This window comes from Protomyctophum parallelum (genome assembly GCF_964188405.1).
Source record: "Protomyctophum parallelum genome assembly, chromosome: 10".
NCBI classification, from domain to species: domain Eukaryota; kingdom Metazoa; phylum Chordata; class Actinopteri; order Myctophiformes; family Myctophidae; genus Protomyctophum; species Protomyctophum parallelum.
The window spans coordinates 48,657,286-48,664,785 of NC_139704.1; the positions used below are offsets into that span (position 1 = coordinate 48,657,286).

Here is a 7,500-nt window from a genome sequence, read left to right on the forward strand (position 1 = left end):
GAGATGAAGCAGGGACCCCCTTAGCTGAGAGAGAGATGAAGCAGGGACCCCCTTAGCTGAGAGAGAGATGAAGCAGGGACCCCTTAGCTGAGAGAGAGATGAAGCAGGGACCCCCTTAGCTGAGAGAGATGAAGCAGGGACCCCCTTAGCTGAGAGAGATGAAGCAGGGACCCCCTTAGCTGAGAGAGAGATGAAGCAGGGACCCCCTTAGCTGAGAGAGAGATGAAGCAGGGACCCCCTTAGCTGAGAGAGATGAAGCAGGGACCCCCTTAGCTGAGAGAGAGATGAAGCAGGGACCCCTTAGCTGAGAGAGAGATGAAGCAGGGACCCCCCTTAGCTGAGAGAGATATGAAGCAGGGACCCCCTTAGCAGAGAGATGAAGCTACCCCCTTAGTGCATTTAAATAAGTGGTTCTCAACCAGTGGTCCGGGGACCACCAGTGGTCCTTGAGGGGGTTCCAGGTGGTCCGGGGACCACCAGTGGTCCTTGAGGGGGTTCCAGGTGGTCCGGGGACCACCAGTGGCCCTCGAGGGGGTTCCAGGTGGTCCGGGGACCACCAGTGGTCCTCGAGGGGGTTCCAGGTGGTCCGGGGACCACCAGTGGTCCTTGGGGGGGTTCCAGGTGGTCCGGGGACCACCAGTGGCCCTCGAGGGGGTTCCAGGTGGTCCGGGGACCACCAGTGGTCCTTGGGGGGGTTCCAGGTGGTCCGGGGACCACCAGTGGTCCTTGGGGGGGTTCCAGGTGGTCTGGGGACCACCAGTGGTCCTTGGGGGGATTCCAGGTGGTCCCCATATGCAGCCTAAATGATGGAGCGTTGGTAACCAAATGGTTACCAACTGTCATCTGGGGCAATATTACTTAAGAGTAATATGTTTACTTTACTTATTACTCATTAGAAATAGTAATACTATGACATTACTTATTACTTGGAATCAAGAGTAATATAGTTACATATTACTTTATATTACTTTTCAACCGGGCCCCTTCCACCCACTAAATAAGCCAGCTCTTTTTACAACTGAATCCAATTCATTGGAATAATCAGCCAAACTGTATAATTACAGCATGTAAAACAAAATATTCAACAAAGAACCTTTTTTGCATGGTGGGGAACATAGAACCTGGGGAACATAGGTACGCTCCCAACAAGAATTGAACTGGCACAATATATCTTGTAATTTTTTTTGAGAGGACCCCCTGTTCTGAGGACCCCCAAAGTAATCATAATTGAACTGGGGATCCCCCACCCAGACAAGCAACAGAATGGTTCCACAGATAAATATTGTGAAAATAGCCAATCTACAAGCTCGTTGTGAACTTGTAGATCGGCTATTTTCACCAGTTTGACCAGTTTTTATAGCATGGTTTGCTGATTACTTTTGATGCAGTAATGGTATTTTTTCTTTTAGAGCCTTTGAGGCATTATAAAAGTCTTAAAAGTCCTTAAATTGTCACTTCACTGTCATCTGGGGTCCCACAGGTTGAGAACGATATGATAGGATCTCCAGCTTCAAGTGTCTCTTTAGACATGCTAATAAGCTGGTCAGGCTACTACTTGGCCTCAACCCCCGAATCCAACTAACACCACACTTTGAAAGGCTGGAAGGGCTTAGAGAGTTGCAGAACCACGTTACAAAATGCCATGCAGGTCGCATATGACCACACGTGTGTTGCCTGGCATGTACAGTATGATAAAGTGAGGGCACAAATCACTGAAGGGCTGAGCCATGCAGATCAAATTGCACTAACTAGTAGTCACACTTTCGCTCTTATAGTCTTACCTGTTCAAACAATGTGAACATTCTACAAAGTAGAAGAATTTGTAACAGCCAAAAAACGTAATTGTTTGGTTGAACTTTGTATTTACTATTTGTCTCTTTTTTTCTTTTACTTACTTAGAGCTTAACAAGAATGTTACAAGTCATCTCATCTTAAAGAAACATTTAAAAAATGTTAGGGCATAAAACCCAAAGTTGTTAAACCTTTTATTATTCTCATTTTGATTTGTTATTTATAGAAAATAAAAGTGACTTATTGGGAAACAAGTGTTTTTCTTTACAAACCAAGATATTGGCCTAAATTATAATTATATAGCCCTCAATGCTGAAAAAGGAGGTTTTTAAAAAATAGATTGATAGTAAGGGTCTGTCTGCCTGCCAAATTACAATATTTGCCTCTGAGATGTGGAGTAGAAGTAAAAGTATTGGAAATCGGTAATACTTTAGGCTCTTTGGATGCAAGAGAATATAGAGTATTTTAATTCGTATTTAATGATGTTAAATACGAATTTAATTTAATACTTGCCAGGGAACTTCAGTTTACTGGCAAGACAGTTCATATTACCCGACCCCCCACGGCGCATTCAACACCTTTAGCTGTGTCCCAAACAATGGTGTCAGGGTGCCAACTGTGCTCTCCTCGCAAGACTGTGTTCACTGAGTCTATATTGAGTTAAAGTTTTCCTTAGTTTTGGGTCAGTTACTGTGCTCAAGTATTCTACTAATGTGTATTCCCTGTTTAGAGCTAAATAGCATTCCATTTTGCTCTGGTTTTGAGTAGATCTGTTCCAGTGTGTGAGATAGCTTTCTTTTTGTTTTCTTATGATTTGGTGTAGCAAATTCAGATTTAAGCTCAGTCTTTGAACAATCTGTTCTGAGGACCCCAAATGCCAAATGCCATCTGAATTAGTTAAAAGCAGGCTCTGTACCCAAACATGCCTGTATTTAGCATGTCCTGGTTTGTGCTGATTAAAAATGCTAGTCTGTTGCAATCTTTTAGTAGTATTTGACTCTCTCTCCCCAGTGTCTAGCCAAACAGGTTATGTTAATTGTATACAGTAGTCAGCCTACAGAGAGAGAGAGAGTGGGGGGGGGGGGGTTCCACCCTCAGTATATTCCTCTGCTTAACCCCAAAGCAGTTTTCCAAATGAATGTCATTGAACAATAATCAAACAAGACAAAACAAAACAAAGGAATGTGTCCATTATGTCACTTCAATGTTGTCTTCTTCTTAAAATAATGACCTCAGGATACATCACTGAGGATACGTCCCAGGTGCATCCATGCAATGTTTTTTTAGTTATGCCTAAGTTATTTTTTTTAGGGTTTTCAGGAAGAAAAAAAACTGATAGGCCTATTTCTTTAAATAGGATTAAACCTTAGACTTGTTTTATTACTCTTAAACAGATACAGGCTTTGAGAAAGCATATTCAAAGAGCCTAGTGACAGTATATGTAATTCTTTATGTCATGCCTAAATGAAAACGTTTTTGGTGCTATATGCTTTTGTTTTGGACTGTTATAACATTTATGTTCAATAAACTATTAAATCAGTCAATCAATCAGCACTCTCGTCGGGAGATATCCTACGAGTAGGGCAACCAAATGGTCAGCATTCTCCCCTTCCCCTCATTAATTTTACAAACAAGTTATAAATTATTATAACACCAAACGGAGTGGATTGGAGTTGAGCGCAGTCAGGGTGGTGGTCCCCAGGTTGATTCTCAGTCAGGGTGGTGGTCCCCAGGTTAAGTTTCAGTCAGGGTGGTGGTCCCCAGGTTGATTCTCAGTCAGGGTGGTGGTCCCCAGGTTGATTTTCAGTCAGGGTGGTGGTCCCCAGGTTGATTCTCAGTCAGGGTGGTGGTCCCCAGGTTAAGTTTCAGTCAGGGTGGTGGTCCCCAGGTTGATTCTCAGTCAGGGTGGTGGTCCCCAGGTTAATTGTCAGTCAGGGTGGTGGTCCCCAGGTTGATTCTCAGTCAGGGTGGTGGTCCCCAGGTTGATTCTCAGTCAGGGTGGTGGTCCCCAGGTTAATTGTCAGTCAGGGTGGTGGTCCCCAGGTTGATTCTCAGTCAGGGTGGTGGTCCCCAGGTTGATTCTCAGTCAGGGTGGTGGTCCCCAGGTTAATTTTCAGTCAGGGTGGTGGTCCCCAGGTTGATTTTCAGTCAGGGTGGTGGTCCCCAGGTTGATTCTCAGTCAGGGTGGTGGTCCCCAGGTTAAGTTTCAGTCAGGGTGGTGGTCCCCAGGTTGATTCTCAGTCAGGGTGGTGGTCCCCAGGTTGATTCTCAGTCAGGGTGGTGGTCCCCAGGTTAAGTTTCAGTCAGGGTGGTGGTCCCCAGGTTGATTCTCAGTCAGGGTGGTGGTCCCCAGGTTGATTCTCAGTCAGGGTGGTGGTCCCCAGGTTGATTTTCAGTCAGGGTGGTGGTCCCCAGGTTGATTCTCAGTCAGGGTGGTGGTCCCCAGGTTAATTTTCAGTCAGGGTGGTGGTCCCCAGGTTGATTTTCAGTCAGGGTGGTGGTCCCCAGGTTGATTCTCAGTCAGGGTGGTGGTCCCCAGGTTAATTGTCAGTCAGGGTGGTGGTCCCCAGGTTGATTCTCAGTCAGGGTGGTGGTCCCCAGGTTGATTCTCAGTCAGGGTGGTGGTCCCCAGGTTAAGTTTCAGTCAGGGTGGTGGTCCCCAGGTTGATTCTCAGTCAGGGTGGTGGTCCCCAGGTTGATTCTCAGTCAGGGTGGTGGTCCCCAGGTTGATTTTCAGTCAGGGTGGTGGTCCCCAGGTTGATTCTCAGTCAGGGTGGTGGTCCCCAGGTTAATTTTCAGTCAGGGTGGTGGTCCCCAGGTTGATTTTCAGTCAGGGTGGTGGTCCCCAGGTTGATTCTCAGTCAGGGTGGTGGTCCCCAGGTTAATTGTCAGTCAGGGTGGTGGTCCCCAGGTTGATTCTCAGTCAGGGTGGTGGTCCCCAGGTTAAGTTTCAGTCAGGGTGGTGGTCCCTGGTTCATAATCAGTTGAAAACCCCTGGATTAAACCTTAGACTTGTTTTATTACTCTTAAACAGATACAGGCTTTGAGAAAGCATATTCAAAGAGCCTAGTGACAGTCAGGGGTAAATATAAACTGTTACTGACTTACTCCTGATGACATCACAAAACCATTGAAAAGATCCTATTTTGGCATGCATGGTAAACCTATTAATTTAAGTTTTTATATTTAAATGATATTAAGAAAGTCACTCACCATTCCACAGTGGTGGAAAGTAAGTGCATTTACTTAAGTACTGTACAATTTTGAGGCATTTGTACTTTACTTTAGTATTCATGAATTCCAATACTTTTACTTCTACTCCACTACATCTCAGAGGCAAATATTGTTGCTCTGGCCTCTGTCCTACTGTCCTACTGCCACCTACTGTCCGTTTATTATATTACACAGTGGGTGAAAAAAACACACCCCTTAAGACTAAACCACACCCATCAGAGGTGTGGCTTCCAGAGGTACCCAGGTTCTTTTAAAAACCTATAGGTACCTCTAGGTACTGGCCTGGTACAGACGAAGGGGACAGTACTGTATGTACTATGACGTGCTATGACTACATACAATGCAATTATAGTGCTGTCTACATAACATGCTATAAGTCTGTATCAAATGCTATCTAAGTCTACAAGGCGACCAATTACATTTAATCTTGGGGCTTCTTGACATGAAAAAGGTTGAGCACCATGAACTGACACAGAAACACAGGGTTTTTCAAGAAAACTGTCATGATTTAGAAGATAAATGGTAAACGGTGCATTTATATATAGCGCCTTTATCCAAGGCGCTTTACAGAGATTGTGCATTACATTCACCCATTCACACACACACATTCACACACCTTTACATAGACTGTGCATTACATTCACCCATTCACACACACATTCACACACCTTTACATAGATTGTGCATTACATTCACCCATTCACACACACATTCATACACCTTTACAGAGATTGTGCATTGCATTCACACATTCACACACACATTCACACACCTTTACATATATTGTGCATTACATTCACCCATTCACACACACATTCATACACCTCTACATAGATTGTGCATTACATTCACCCATTCATACACACACATTCACACACCTTTACATAGATTGTGCATTACATTCACCCATTCACACACACATTCACACACCTTTACATAGATTGTGCATTACATTCACCCATTCACACACACATTCACACACCTTTACATAGACTGTGCATTACATTCACCCATTCATACACACACATTCACACACCTTTACATAGATTGTGCATTGCATTCACCCCATTCACACACACATTCACACACCTTTTACATAGATTGTGCATTACATTCACCCATTCACACACAATTCATACACCTTTACATAGACTGTGCATTACATTCACCCATTCACACACAATTCACACACCTTTACATAGATTGTGCATTACATTCACCCATTCACACACACATTCACACACCTTTACATAGATTGTGCATTACATTCACCCCATTCACACACACATTCACACACCTTTTACATAGATTGTGCATTACATTCACCCATTCACACACAATTCATACACCTTTACATAGATTGTGCATTACATTCACCCATTCACACACAATTCATACACCTTTACATAGACTGTGCATTACATTCACCCATTCACACACACTTCATACACCTTTACATAGACTGTGCATTACATTCACCCATTCACACACACATTCACACACCTTTACATAGATTGTGCATTACATTCACCCCATTCACACACACATTCACACACCTTTTACATAGATTGTGCATTACATTCACCCATTCACACACACATTCACACACCTTTACAGAGATTGTGCATTACATTCATCCATTCACACACACATTCACACACCTTTACATAGATTGTGCATTACATTCACCCATTCATACCCACATTCACACACCTTTACATAGATTGTGCATTACATTCACCCATTCATACCCACATTCACACACTTTTACATAGATTGTGCATTACATTCACCCATTCACACACACATTCACACACCTTTACATAGATTGTGCATTACATTCACCCATTCATACCCACATTCACACACCTTTACATAGATTGTGCATTACATTCACCCATTCACACACACATTCATACACCTTTACATAGATTGTGCATTACATTCACCCATTCACACACACATTCACACACCTTTACATAGATTGTGCATTACATTCACCCATTCATACCCACATTCACACACCTTTACATAGATTGTGCATTACATTCACCCATTCACACACACATTCACACACCTTTACATAGATTGTGCATTACATTCACCCATTCATACCCACATTCACACACTTTTACATAGATTGTGCATTACATTCACCCATTCACACACACATTCACACACCTTTACATATATTGTGCATTACATTCACCCATTCATACCCACATTCACACACCTTTACATAGATTGTGCATTACATTCACCCATTCACACACACATTCGCACACCTTTACATAGATTGTGCATTACATTCACCCCATTCACACACACACATTCACACACCTTTACATAGATTGTGCATTACATTCACCCATTCACACACACATTCGCACACCTTTACATAGATTGTGCATTACATTCACCCCATTCACACACAAACATTCACACACCTTTACATAGATTGTGCATTACATTCAC

The 7,500-nt window shown here is 43.3% G+C and overlaps 1 pseudogene across 1 annotated transcript in view; it reads right to left on the bottom strand.

The window, feature by feature from the left end:
- Nucleotides 1-7,500, bottom strand: part of LOC310865886 (echinoderm microtubule-associated protein-like 6) — a 41,667-nt pseudogene that overhangs the window by 5,867 nt on the left and 28,300 nt on the right. The window lies entirely within an intron of this gene.